The sequence below is a fragment of the Amblyomma americanum genome, chromosome 9 (genome assembly GCF_052857255.1).
Source record: "Amblyomma americanum isolate KBUSLIRL-KWMA chromosome 9, ASM5285725v1, whole genome shotgun sequence".
Taxonomy (NCBI): domain Eukaryota; kingdom Metazoa; phylum Arthropoda; class Arachnida; order Ixodida; family Ixodidae; genus Amblyomma; species Amblyomma americanum.
In genome coordinates this window covers 28,454,461-28,469,632 of record NC_135505.1, presented here as the reverse complement: position 1 = coordinate 28,469,632, position 15,172 = coordinate 28,454,461, and the positions used below count along the sequence as shown (strand labels likewise).

The 15,172-nt window shown below is 49.8% G+C and overlaps 1 pseudogene; it reads right to left on the bottom strand.

Annotated features, from left to right (window-relative positions):
• The window catches only part of LOC144103266 (uncharacterized), a 75,502-nt pseudogene extending 60,716 nt beyond the window's left edge, over positions 1–14,786 (bottom strand).
• Positions 14,787–15,172: the final 386 nt, after the last annotated feature.

Here is a 15,172-nt window from a genome sequence, read left to right as displayed (position 1 = left end):
TCGTGGTAACCTCTTCATGGAGGCCACCAGGGGAGAAATTGGGCTAAGTACGACAGAAAAGCCTAGAAAAGTTTATTGCTCCTCCGTTGACAACCGAGTGTAAACGTTTTAATAGCGTTAGCTCTCATTCTTCACGTTTCTCGATTTCTTGGGGTATGCTACCACCTCCCTTCGGCTTGAACTTCTCTAAGCACTAGGAACTGAAGATGGCGGTCCCCATATTAAATTGACCTAGCTACCCAATTTGCTGACTGATTGGTAATGTCATTAGTATATCGAAGTGATGATTGATTGATGAGGTCACTGATTTTGTGAAATTCTAATTAACTAGTAACGCCACTATGTTTATTCGCTTATAGCTCAATAAATAAACAGGTCACTATAAAACGAACGAGATATTTGGAATGCTCTAGATGAGAACGCATTAGGCACCAATATTAACTACTGAACTTAATATAGAGTTATGGTTAGGGTTAAATTCATTAACTCCTATTAAAAACCTGATAACATCATGACCTAACTAATGCTATATTCGTAGCAGCCTCAGCGAGAACATGTTTGACACCAATATTGCCTAATTAGGTTAATATTCATTTATGGTTGGGCTTAACATCACGGCCATGACTAGCTTAATCACTTGGTAATACATAGCTTGGACGACATATTACGCTACGAAACAGCTAACGCTCGTTACTTTAACCCGCCGCGGTGGCTCAGTGGTCAGGGCGCTCGGCTACTGATCCGGAGTTCGCGGGTTCGAAGCCGACCGCGGCGGCTGCGTTTTTATGGAGGCAAAACGCTAATCCGTCCGTGTGCTGTGCGATGTCAGTGCATGTTAAAGATCCCCAGGTGGTCGAAATTATTCCAGAGCCCTCCACTACGGCACCTCTTTCTTCGTTTCTTCTATCGCTCCCACCTTTATCCCTTCCGTTAGCGCAATTCAGGTGTCCAACGGAGACAGGTACTGCACCATTTCCTTTCCCCCAAAACCAATTATTATTATTATTCGTTACTTTAACGTCTTCCAGACGGTGGTGGCTTCGTCCTTACCTTCTCGTGTAACACCCGGATACACAGTTCTAGCCTCCTTTGGGGTTTTCTTAACTGAATTTTTTTATACTACTTATTTTCCGGGCATATAATGTTCCTGAACATAACAGCTGTGCGCGCTCTGGGGAACAATATATGACCGATACATTCTGCGCGCCGATGCACCGAACTATTTGAACCATCTGAGTATAGTAAATGAACATTTCCCTGGTGCATTTAGGCAAGTTAGAAACAAGACTTCCAGGTGGCCGGGGTCATTTCGGCCCCATTCTCTTTGAAAATTCGTTACCTCCGTATTTAAAGCATGGCGTATCATCGAGAGATCATTGAATCGATGGAAGAACATTACAAGACTCTCTTCTTTTCATTCGACTGTGCATACAGCTCGTCCGGTCGAAAGAAAACCCGATGTCTTCGTAGTAGTACCTGTCGCCTGCCGCGCGTCGGCCATATTTTTTCCTGTACGAAACTCGGGGCTATCTTGGACCACACGCTGAGGTGGTGGTGGTGGAAACATTTATTGCCAAATACCGAGGGGGGTGGGGCATACCCCCTAACATGGCACAAGGCAACCCTTAGGGGGCTTTCCTTACAGGGCAAAGGACAGCCCTTGGAGGGCTATCCGCTTCAGGGCGTCGGTAATTATCCGGTGCTGGTCAGCAGCAGCGGAGCTGGCCAGGAGAGTCTCCCAGTATGACTCCGCCGTGATGGGGGATGGAAGGTGTGGGAAGGCAGGACATGTGAGGAGGACATGAAGGAAGTCTCCCGGTTTCCCGCAGAGCTTACAAGAAGAAAGGAATTGATCGGGGTAGCGGGCATGAAGGATAATAGGTTAGGGAGCCGTTCGGGTCTGGAGTCGGCGCCAGTGGGAGGCTTGTATTAAGGCTAGGGAGGGAGCCGGCGGTGCGTAAACGCGCCGGGTATCTCGGTAGTAGGCAAGAATATCCTTGAACGTAAGCAGACGCTCCAGAGAAGGCGGAGGAGGTCCAACTCCGGCCCGGAAAGTGAGACCTCGGGCGAGGGAGTGCATCTCCTCGTTACCCGGAAGGTCTGCGTGTGCGGGGGTCCAGATAAGGGTTACGGGGTGGGTGGGGTGCCAGAAGCGTAGAAGCCGAGCCGCAGTACGGGATATTAGGCCTTTGGCGAAATTGGATAGGGCGGAATTTGAGTCGGAGATAATTTTCGTGGCAGAGGTGGAGGCAAGAGCGAGTGCAATGGTCGCTTCCTCCGCAATTTCCGACGAGTCTATGGTGACGGATCCTGGTGCGATTAGTCAGACCTGAGAATTAGCGACGGCGAGAACCATGCGGGAGCGCGACGAGTACGCTGCCGCGTCCACGTAGGCTACCTCGGGACAGTAGCCGTAGAGCTTGTGCAGGGCTTTGGCGTGGGCTGTCCTGCGTTCTCCGTCGTGCTCGGGGTGCATGTTCTGAGGGATTGGAAGGATAATGAGATGGGAGCGAAGGTCTGGAGGTAGGGGAGTCCCCTCGGTAGGATGGGTGATCGGGGAGATGCCTAGCTGACAGAGTAGAGTGCGGCCTGCAGCGGTACTCGACAGGCGAGTCAGCTGTGCTTTTAGGGTGGCTTCTGCAAGCTCCTCAAACGTGTTGTGGGTACCGAGGTTGAGCAGCCGGGTAGTAGAGGTGCTGGGGGTAGGCGGAGGGCAACCTTCGTGCAGCTCCTGAGGAGCGCGTTGATGCGGTCCCGCTCCTTCTGCATTAGGGGGAGGTAGGGGAATGAGTACGCTGTGCAGCTCGCGATGTAAGCTTTGGTGAGGCGGAGAGTGTTCCGCTCTCGCAGACCCGCGCGCCGGTTCGCCACGCGCCGAATTAAACGGGTGGCTTGCTGGGCTTGGGTCTGGAGAGTTTGGATGGCGTTGCCATGCGCGCCGTGGGAGTGAAGGACGAGGCCCAGGATGCCAATCTTGGAGACCAGGGGAAAGGGGTGGCTTCCTAGAGTGAGTGAGATGGGAGGGTTGGAGGGGTCGTGTGGCCTGGGGCGGTAGAAGAAGAGTTCTTATTTAGAAGGGGAGCAGGCTAGGCCGGGCGCGTGAGCGTATGAGTCGGTGATGTTGAGGGCCGACTGTAAGTTGTGTTCCATGTCCGCATCACAGCCTCGATTAGTCCAGATAGTGATGTCGTCAGCATAGAGGCTGAAATGTATGTCGGGTATTAGGGCGAGTTGGTGGGGGAGTTGGAGAAGGGCTATATTAAAGAGGATAGGAGACAGTACAGTACCCTGAGGGGTTCTTCGTGCTCCCAGTGAGACACCGGACAGCCGGTGGTCGCCCATGGTGAGTGTGGCGATTCGTTCGGAGAGGAAATCGCAGACGTAATTGTAAATCCGCGGGCCTACGCCTAGGGCGTGGAGGCCCTCTAGGATGGCTGCGTGGGTAACGTTATCGAAAGCTTTTGTTACGTAGACGCCGAGGATAGCCTTGGTGTCGCACGCGGGGGAGCCAAGGATGTGGTTCTTGAAATGTAGAAAGACGTCCTGAATGGACAGGCCAGGGCAGAAGCCAAACATGCACGAGGGCATAAGGTTGTTGTCCAAATACCGGCTGAGCCGGGTCTGGAGAACGCGCTCCATGGGCTTGCCCACACATGACGTAACAGAGATGGGATGGAGTTTAGCGGGGAGAAGTGGTTTGCCGGATTTTGGAATAAAGACTACTTTGGCGTCTTTCCACTGAGGTGGGAGGGCGCCGCGCAGCCATCATTCGATGAAGTAGTTGGTTAGGGTTTTGACGGAGGGGCAATCGAGGTTTCGGAGTGCCTTGTTGTGCACTCCGTCGGGGCCAGGAGCTGAGGACGCGTTGAGGCGCTGAAGTTCTGGCCTCACTTTCGACTCGGTGATCGGTTGGTCGAGAAGGTCGTTGGGGGAGCCTGTGTAGTCAGGGTGGTCTGCGGAGGGATATGCCGGGAAGTAGAGTTCACGAAGCTCCTCGAGAAGTTCCTGCGGGGAGGCCTCGGATGTGTGTATGAGCTTTATAAGGTTGTGCTTCTGGTGTGTCATGGACTGAGTCCAAGCAATGAGATGGCGGAATAGGTTCCAGGTCTGGGGCAGGCTCATGTTGCCGTCCAGCTTGTTACAGAGAGATTCCCAATTATGGCGAGACAGAGTTGCAGCATGCGTCTCAATCTTCTTGTTCAGCCTGGCTAGTCGGCGTTTGAGTGTTCTATTTCAGCGCTGCCGTCGCCACTTCCGTTCGAGACCCGCCTTGGCGTCCCATGGGTGCAGGAGATGGGAATCCATCGCGTCTTCAGGGCGACTGCCTCTGGGAGTGGGGACTCACGGCGCGGACGTCACGCTGGAGTTGGTCGCACCAAGTGGCTACGTCTGAGATGGTGTGTAGAGTGCGGGCTGCTCGGGAGGTGCGGAACGTGTCCCACTTCGTGATGGTAGCATCACGAGAGGGTCTACGTGTTGGGCCTGCTTGTAGGAGAATCTCAATAATACTACAGAGCTCCAATCCGGCGACTCGGCTACAAGTAGTCCGACTGCCCGAAGCCGCCGCCGAGAGAGAATACATTTCGGTAGACATCTAGGCGGGTAGCTTCCCTGTTTCTGTTGGATATTAAAAGCATTCCTATCTTATTCCTTACGGCGCGGTTCGGATGCTAACCGAAATATATGAGACAGGCGTCATTTCGTTTCCTTTAATTGTCAAGTGGACAAGGCTTCGCGCCGAACGGGTTGTGGTGGTGTTTTTTTAAATGGAAATAATAGCAAAAAGGAAGGAAAAGATATTTGCTAGCCCCGGAATCTGCCATTGATTATAAACCACCTGAACTGGGACAGCGGAAAAAAAGGATAGCAGGCAGAATGGAGAAATGAGATAAAAGAAGTCAGGAGACAGGAAGAGAGGATAGGGGAGAACTATTATATACAAACCATTTACACAATAAGAGAAGTGTCCAAGTTGTGCGCGTGATTAGTTGGTAGTGGTAATGGTTTCTATTAAAATAATAGCAAAAAGGAAAGAAAATATTTTTGTTAGCCCCGACAGCTGCCATCGATACTGAAGCACCAGAGCTGGGGCAGCGGAAATAAAGGATAGCAGGCAGAATGGAGAAATGAAGTGAAAGAGCTGAGGGGACAGGAAGAGAAGATAGAGGGAGAAGTAATACATAAAAACTATTTACACAATAAGAAAGTGTCCAGGTTGTGCGCGTGATTAGTTCATGTTTGAGGAATCAATACGCGCACAGCACTGAGTTGAATACAACTGGAGTGGGGCGTCCAGTTATAATTCGTTCAAGGTAGAACTCGCGGAGCGTTCGGTCGCTGACGGAGAACAGACGGGACGTCAAGCCCGCGTGTTCGAGGAATGCACAGAGGCTCACCAAAGTTCGCTCACGAGTGCGCGCACTGCCCTGCGGCCACAATAGCGTCTCGAGGGAGTCTGGTAGTATGCCCAGCGCCCTATAGGCCGCAAGGATATTGCGACGAGCGTCGGCGAACGCGGCACAGTGAAGGAAGAGGTGTTCTAGTTTTTTTCACTGCACCGCATCCGTCACACACATCACTCGTCGCGATTCCGTGACGCTCCCGTCGTTCCCCGGTAAACACGCAGCCAATGCGCGCGCGGAGGATCATTACACGTTGCGACAGTGTAAGGCGCGACAGCCGGTGATGCTGTCGATGCGCTCACCTCCTGCGATGCGTCGGTCGCGGTGCTGCTTTCGGAGATGGTCGTGGATGGCCGCACGCACGTCCTCCAGCGCAAGGGGCAGATCGCTGGCATGTGGTTGATGTGCAGCGGTCGCGAGGTCGTCCGCTTCCTCGTTGCCGGTAATGCCGCAGTGGGCGTTCACCCACTGTGCACGCACGGCACATCCTCTCTGCGCGAGGCGCGCGATAGGCGAGCGAATTTCCCGCCCTTGTTGGGTACCGCGGCTGTTACATTGCAGGCGGCTGAGGGCGGCGCGGGAGTCGCACAGCAGAGCACTCCTGGGCGGCGGTGGGCCGAGTGTGAGCAGCAGGTGCAGCCAGAGCCGGATCCCAATCAACTCCGGCATGGTGGAGGAGCCCAAAAAAGTGGCGTGTTGCTGGCTGTGCAGTCGCAGGGCGGGGATGGTAGCCGCCGCTGCAAGGGAGCAGTGGTCGCGGGCCACTGAGCCGTCGGTGTACACGAGGAGATGGTCCTGGAGCTCCTAGTGTATGACGGCTCTGGCCAGCTGCTGCACAGCACAGAGGGGTGTGCTCCGCTTTCCGGCGTTGCAGACGATCTCTCGCTGTACCTCCGAGGCAGCAGGCCAGGGCGCGCAGGAGCCGTAGGGGGGTGGGCCTTGGGTCAATTGCTCATACTCGAGCAGCGCCGCGCCCATTCGTGAGCGCGCGTGCGAGCGCATACGCTGCAGCAGCGAGCCGCCGTCCGGTGCGTGTTGAAGCCAGTCGATGTGATTCAGTGTCCAGCGCGCTGCTTGGAGCTCACGTGGCCACACTGCTGCTTCGGCCAACGTTGCAGCACACTGCGAGTTTTTGGGCAGGCCTAGGCACACGCGCAGGGATTTGCGGAGCTGGAGCTCGAGTTTCTCGTCGCACCGTGACGAGCGGCAGCGCATGGAGCACCGCCCCTAAAGCTGCGGCATTGAATAACCACAGCATCGCTTGCTGGGAGATGCTCTGGCTTCGAGCGGTGAGCTTGTTGACGGCGGCGGTGATCCTTGGTCGCGGCGGGGCGGAAGGAAAGGCACCAGGTGATGTCCAGGCCAAGGTACCGCACCGATTTACGCCAAGAAGTCGGAGTCCCGTCCAGTGACAGTGGCGCAAGGTTCACGCGCGAGCGCGAAACGCAGACCATGGCCACCGATTTGTCCGCGCTCAGCGACAAACCAAGGCCGCGCAAGCTGGCATCGATTTGGTCAAGGATCCCTGAAGCCACCCCCGTACGCGGAGCGCCTCGCCCGGTGGTTCCCGGCACCACAGAGCTATGTCGTCTGCATATAGGGGCATGTACGCATGGTGTCGGCCGCTCGTGGGGAGGGAGGCCGACACCACCGACATGGCCACATTAAACAGAAATGATGATAAGACAGAGCCCTGCGGCACGCCCCTGTCCACCGGGCGAGACTTCGAGAGCTTACCACCTACACGTACGCGCATGGTGCGCCTGCTCAGGAAGCCGTGAACGTATCGCAAAAGGCGCCCGCTCACACCGGCCACCTCAAGCACAGCGAGGATTGGTGCGCGGTGAACGTTGTCAAAAGCGCCCGAGACGTCCAATAGTAGCAGCAGTGCACCCTGGCCTGCCGCCCTGGCATGCTTCAGCGCTGTAACAACGTCCGATATAGAATCAGCCGTGCACCGCATCCCCCGGAAACCTGTCTGCCGCTCGTCAAACAAATCAGCCTCCGCAGCCCGCTCGTTCAGATGCTGCAACGCCATATGCTCCAAGAGTTTGCCAGCCGGCGATGTTAATGCCACTGGCCAGTATCCGCTCAGCGCCGTAGGTGGGCACCCTGCCTTTCGGATGAGACAAACGATTGCGGTTCGCCAATCCTCCGGTAGCTCCCCACTTTCCCACACCAGGCGATAGCTGCTGCAGGAGGATCTGTCGTTGATGCGCATCCAGGTTTCGCAGCATCTGGTATGTCACGCCGTCCGGTCCGGGCGCCGAGCGGCGGCGGCAGTGCTGCAGCGCATTGATCAGTTCCGCCGCGGTAAACGGCGCATCACATGAACCTTCCGAGGATACTGGCGAGGGACTGGCGCTGCTTCTGGGGCTCTCAGGAGCAGCTATGCTAACTGGGTTTGCGGCGCGAACCGGTCGGAAAACCGCTTTGTCAACTCTTCAAAGCTGAGCCCGCTGGAGATTGCGAGGGCGGCCAGCGATTGACGGTTTGCCTGTGGTTCGGTGATGCGCCGCAGGGTGTCAAACAGCCTCCGCGAGCTGACATCCTCCACCATCCTTTGGCATTGTGAAGCCCACTGCCGGTGGTATAGCTTGTTTGGCGTGGCGATGCGCTGCCGCGTGCAGGCGGCGGCTTTGTCAGTCCGTCGCGCCAGTCGAACTGCGCGATCTCGCTTGTCTTTTGGGGAAAGGAAATGGCGCAGTATCTGTCGCGCAGATTGGGCAGCTTCCATATCAGGTGTGGGCTGCCCTGCCTTTACCTCGACTCGTTGGGTGGCTGCGAGAGCGCTTCGGACTAGACTTGAAAAGAAATCTGCGCCAGTGGCCGCCGTCTCGTCGACCGCCCGCCTGAACGCACTCCAGTTGGTAATGGAGTAGGCACGTTTGGGGCGCGCCTCCACTGCAGTGGGTTCGATTAGGGTAGAGTAATGATCCGAGCCCCAGAGAGATGGTGATCGGCGCTATGTCGCCTCGATGCCTCTGGATGCGAAGGCAACGTCGATGCAGGAGCCGGTTGTTCCGCGTCGTCGAAAGGTTGGCTCACTGGTGTTCAAGGGGGTGAATCCCAGCAGCGTGAGCTGCGTCGTGCAGGTCGTCCCCACGCGCGGAGTGCCGCGTCATTAGTTCATGTTGGAGGAATTAAAACACACTCGCACAGCACTGTGTTGGCTACAACTGGAGTGGGGCATCCAGAACGGGCGATGGCGCTTCGTGGGGTCCTTGGGCCCGCTGCAACGCGTAATCGCGTCCCACTCTTAACGACGAATAACGAAGCGTCTTCGAGTTTTTCTTTTATTTCGTGCCATTTTTGCTCTGTTTGCTTTCGTTTTGTTCTTACATATCTTCTTACTGCTTTAATTGCTCGTTAATTTCATATATGCACGGGGATTAAAAACTGTTTCTTAGTAAACTTTGACATTTTTGTTTTATTTACCACAGAACATATGATTGACAGTTCTTGCGGAGAACTTCCGTCCACGCCACTCATGAGCCAAGAAAGAAGCCTTAAAATTAGCTGCCCTTTAACTACTGCTCAACCTGGTCACACAGCTGAGATTAGTCGCTGCTTGTCGTCTGCAACGTTGAGCGCGTTCCGCACACTGAATTGGGAGCGCGCCCGCCTTTGCCACCTTGGCAGGTGGCAGTTACTGGTTGATCGCGAGAGATGATCTCCCAAAGAACGCTGCACCCTATTGCTGCAGTGCCCTGCGTATGCCACAACATTGTCAGCGCTAATGCATGAAACGCACTTCTCTTTCTCTCTCACCACCGTCACGTACCTCAAAGCGCGATTGGGGCATCCACTGAGCCAGGCAGCCATTTATTCGCCCTTAATTTACTCAAAATTTTGGAATCTAGAACGTTGAGAACGCCAACGCCAAAGAACACAATGAATGCCGACGGCGCATAGAAACAAAGGCTAGCGCTCGCTTTTGGTGGAGGCTGCTTCTGAGTGCGGTCGCGGCTGTCACGTGGTTTCTTCTCGCTTCAATGTCAAACTGAAGCACACTGCGCAATAATCTACGAAGAGGAGCAGCAAAGCTTGCACGAAACGCCTCCTGGACACTGGTACCCACAATACTGTGATCGAATTAATAGAGCCTCAACGCGCCAACCAATTTGTGCGCCTGAGTCCCACCGAAATAGGACACTTAATGGGACACTTAATCGACGGAGTTGCCAGTCAAAATAAACAGAGCTGTACAATTTTATATATATATATATATATATAGATTTAAGAGAAGTGGGCACTTCTACAGCGACACATTTACTTATCAACGTTTCGACCGCGGTGCGGTCTTCTTCAGGACCGTAGTATTCTCGCGTCAGATGGACGTTTTAAGTTTGTGAGCTCAAGAGGAGGGAGAAAGGAGTGTTACTTAGTTATTTTGGACAAAGATGATTATATTCAGGAGGCCAACCGCCAACTCAACGACTCAAAATTCTATAAGAAAATATCATCAGACCCCGCATCTGAACACCAGAGGATCATAGCAAAAACTCTGAATAAACTAACCGATGAAGGTGAATTACCATGGCGAATAAGTAAGGCGCTGACGCCAAAAAATGTCTCCACGGGGCGCTTTTATATAATTCCGAAAATACACAAAGAGAATCATCCGGGACGGCCTATTGTTTCTGGTGTCGGCACAATGACAGAACCGATCTCCGATTACATCGATTCCCTCATCAAACATATACCTCCGAAACATTCATCTTACATACGAGATACTAGCCACTTCCTGAGAGAATTATCCGATGTCGCCTTCCCTCATGGCGCTTTCCTAGTTACCATGGACGTGGTGTCACTTTACACTAATATCCCCCATGACGACGGAATACAGGCCATGGTCGGAGCCTATAAAGAACACAGAATCCTAGACTCTCCCAGTCCAAGTGCCATCGAAACGCTTGCAAATTTGGTCCTTAAACATAACACTTTCGAATTCAATAACTCATATTATCTTCAAACGAGTGGTACGGCTATGGGCACAAAAATGGCACCAAATTACGCCAACATATTTATGAACAAAATTGAATCAGACTTCCTTTCCTCATATCCAACCAAACCGGCTTTTTATAAACGTTTTCTTGATGACATATTCATAATTTGGGCAGAGACAGAGGAAAAACTAATTCAGTTCATCACCTCATTCAGCAACATACATCCAAATATCTCTTTTACACACACGTACTCAACTAATAGCATTAACTTCCTTGATGTGCTTGTTCGTGTTGACAGGGGTGCATTAATCACTAGCATTTATAAAAAACCCACAGACAGACAACAGTATCTTCATTTCAACAGTTGCCACCCACGCCATTGCAAAACTTCAATTCCGTACTCACAGGCTATCCGATTCAAACGCATTTGCTCTCGAGCAGAAGATTTTCAAAAAAATGCTAAACACATGGGCGAAATTCTTAAGAAACAGCGCTACCCGCCTTCAATCATCGACGATGCCATTAAAAGGGCGGAAGTTACTAACCGTAATCACATCCCTGCGGAATCCCCGCCAACACCGCATCGCTCTAATCTAGTACTGACATTCACAGACAACCTACCGAATATTAACAAAATCCTTCAAAAACACTTCAATATCATAGAACAAAGTGAGCGGCTCTCAAAATTTTTTCCATTGGTCCCCCGGGTAACATACAGAAGGCCAAAAAATTTACAAAATCACCTTGTGCACTCAACGGTTAATAAACCGAGGCCGGTGGGTTGCACACCTTGCGGAAAGAGCAGATGCCAAGTTTGCAAACACATGCAAACCACAGCACTGACTAAAAGCACCCATTCAGATTTCAAACATTTTATCCGAGAGGACTTAAATTGCGATTCCAGTAATATTGTTTACATGCTCGAGTGCGGCGAATGTCAGATGCAGTACATTGGCCAAACAGACAATTCCTTCCGATTAAGATTTAATAACCACCGCTCACATACTCAATCTCTCCCTGGCCTCCCACTATCGAGACACCTCCGCGAAAAAGGCCACGAGTTTGACAAACTTAAAGTAACGATATTGCAGAGTAGCTTTAAAAACACCCGGGAGCGCGAACAACGCGAATCATACTTTATTTTGAAATTTAACACAGTCCAAAAGGGCATCAACGAAAACCATGGCACCCTATCGTCTCTTTCGATGGCAGAAACCAAAGAAAATTTCAACCCTATTAGACAAAGTACAACCACTGACCGAGTCGTCTGAGGTCATACCCCTGCTGCATGTCAGTTTCGGCTTGTTTCCATCCACCGTTCAACTCATTCTTTGGTCCCTCGAGGGCCATATGTCCCCTTCTCTTTCTTCTTTTTTGTGATTTTTATATATTTTTCATTTTTTGAAATTTCTCTGTGCTATATCTTTTGTTTTTTTTTTGCATTCCTGTCAACAAGCCTTTACATCTGGTCCTCCTATGGGAAGCTCATCTGGTTTTAGCGGCTCGCGTGTCACCATCTGGAGCCACTTTGGGCGGTCTCAACCTGTTCCGCCTCGCCCGGGCCATCTTTCGGAGCCGCTCGGGGCCGCACATACGCGGACAGAGGCATACCGAAACCCACAATTGGCGGACGCATCCCTTCTTTTGTTAAGCCTCACCACGTATCTTCTTTGCTTTCCCCTTTTTCTCTGCTTTTGCCTCTCTCTCCCTCTCTTTTTCTTTTTTTCTTTTTTCTTGTCGCAGTAGCCGCGTACGCACCCAGCTCGGCCTCCCTCTTTCGCTTCGTGTGTGCGTGTGTGTGTGTGTGTGTGTGTGTGTGTGTGTGTGTGTGTGTGTGTGTGTGTGTGTGTGTGTGTGCAGTGAGTTCACGGATGCGCGACGAGGTGTCAGTTGTGTTCCGTTCTCCCGGCCGCCCCTTCCCCCATTTTTTCTTTTCTTTACTTTTCTTTATTTCTTTTCTTTTTAAGCCTTCTGTGTGTCAAGTCCCATGCTATAAGAACACGCGCCCATGCACTGTATGGTCCCTCTTGAAAAAGATCGGTCCTCCGATCGAAACGTCGAGTCAAATAAAAATGTTTCCTTAAATGAGGAGTATACTCCGATATATATATATATATATATATATATATATATATATATATATATATATATATATATATATATATATATATATATATATATATATATATATATATATATATATATATATATATATATATATATATATATATATATATATATATATATATATATATATATATGGGCATGTTCAGATAAGAACGGTAATCGAGGTCCCATGACCATTTTTTGTTTTCAATTAAATTTTTATATGTGATGGGCAAATGTGTCCACACAAAGGAATGAACCTTAGTTTTGCAACGAACTTCGTAGTTTTCTCGGAAAAAAATCGTATGTCACAAGAGGTGGAGAATGTCGTTTTTGCCACTTCGCAAAGTTGCAAGTTTGGAGCATCACTGCATGCACAATTATTTGTTTCCGCGCATAAGTATTTTTTCAATATTTTATTACAACTTGTGCTATACGAACAAACAAAAATACGTTTTCTTGCTGTGTAAATCTTCTGATTAAAAAATCGCAAACTTCGCTTCCGGAGCTGTGCGGTGCCAAAAAGGCACTTTTCAGGGCAGCCTTAGGGAAAGATGCGTAAAGATCTCGCGACTGAATCTTTTTCTCTGTAGTTTTCAGCTACTTTTAATCACTTCAGGCAAGTTTTGTAGCTCTACACTTGACCTATATTTTTCAATATGGCCTCAAAATTGGCGGAAGTTCAAAAACGTCAAAAAAGTGACAACTTTGACTTGAATTTCAAAAAAAGCATCATCATCGAATTTTATTAAAATTTGCCCTAATAATACTCAATACTTCATAATTATAATGCACCAGAGAAGTGTTGCATTATTTTGTTTTAAAGTATAAAAATAAATACAAAACTGAGTTCATGTTTTTGTTACCTAGAATTGTTTATTACTGCCTCTTAGAAATAGTAACTCTCAGAAATTTGATTTAGCACTCACTGAACGTGGTTACAGTTCATTTACCACAATATGCGAACCATTCTGAATGTTTCTACAGCTTCTACTCGTTTGTTAGCGGCGTTCTTAATGCGTCAAAATGGAAATAAATTCGCTATTTCACCTGATGAACTGGCTGCTTGCGGTAAAACGTTTTTTTTGTATTCTCTAATTTATCGTAAGGTACATTGGTATGTAATAGTTTCTTTAAAAATATTAGATCATTTGTCTTTTCTTAGAAAAATTTTTATATATAAAAATTTATAATAATGTGTTTCTGAAGCCGACGTTTCCGTACCTGGATCTGTTTACCTCTGTGTTCAAAGGTTCTACAGGGCAATGTCAGGGCACAGAACGTCGTCTTCTGAGAGGAACAATTTATCTGCAAGATTTTTAATCAGGAGTAGTTTTAATAGGGACGCAATTTACAAATGGGATGCCGCTTTATGTGCTGATTGCAATTCAGAAAATCGTAACAAGAAATAAACGGCAGCGCTTGAAGTCGGTATGCGCACAGTATATTGTCCAGCACGAAGCACAAACCAGATCACAGTCTCTTCCATTCCGAAGCAGCGGTGGAGGCCACGTAGGATGCACTGTCTTCATTTGTTTTAACGTACTTCCACATATGGAGCGTCTGAACTCCAAGCACTTTGCCATTTTTCATTCTTCCTTCTTCGTTTCGCGAAAGTCTGCAAGCTCCCTCTGTGGGAGCTCCAGAATGGTGATGTTCATTAGCGTTCCTTGAATTGCGTCTACGAAGCCGCTGGCTGTTTGTATGACCTCACTTGCAGGCTTCCGCAAGTTGTGGTGTGATGCTCGATATTTCACAAGCCCACCAACGCTGTCGCAAGCATTTTTGCCGTGTCCAGTGGCCGAAAACATCCATTTCGTCTCTTGACATTCACTGCGTTTAGCTCATGAAACTGATATTTATTCTTGAAGTGAGCGGGAGCCCCGTCGCTCACATATGTTATCTTGGTATAAATTGGCGCGTTGCCTTCAAGGTGTGCTTTGATTTTCGACAGAGGTAAGCACGCATGAGCTAAATCATGAGACATATCGTCGGAAATAACGGCGGAGTTCCGAGTCGGTTTTGTTGACGTGGCAACGCAAGTAAACACGGTCACCTGCTTTTTCTGCCAATGGTACGCTTGTACTGCGTCTGGAAGCACAACTGTCCAGTTTTCGGAGAAATCAAAATGCAAAACAATTGCACCTCTTTTGCAGCTGCGTTTTTCTTCATGTATTGCTCTTGCTTGTACAGATCTAATATAGTGGTGGGGAATCCATTTCATGGTCATTCTTAGAAATTCTCTCATAAATGATGAAGCGTTCAGAGTATTTTTAACGAGCTCACCGTATTCCCATGAAGCAATCAACACCTCGTCCTCGCTGCTCATTTCAAAATTTTTCGAAGTGAAAATGCCATCTTGTGGACAGTGCTTACAATTCCTAAGGAAACACGACGCAGTAGGTTCCTGGCATACGCAGAGGCTCTACATATCTTCGGGAGAAAGCTACCTTCCGGACGCGTTCTGCAGTCCCACGAGGCACAACTGAAAGTTTGCACAGCACACACAAACACACACTTGCCACTGTGGCGAAAATTTCACCCACTTAGGACGCAAGGATATAAATTTTGTGAGGCCAACCTGGGAGGAAGGGTGAGCTTGCTTGTAGAGGCGGAATGCTTCTCGCAAGGACCGCGTCATGAAGCGTTTAGGTATCCATTCTTTCTCTCCCTCCTTCCTTTTCGATTATCACAACATCCTTTTGTTCGGAGTCT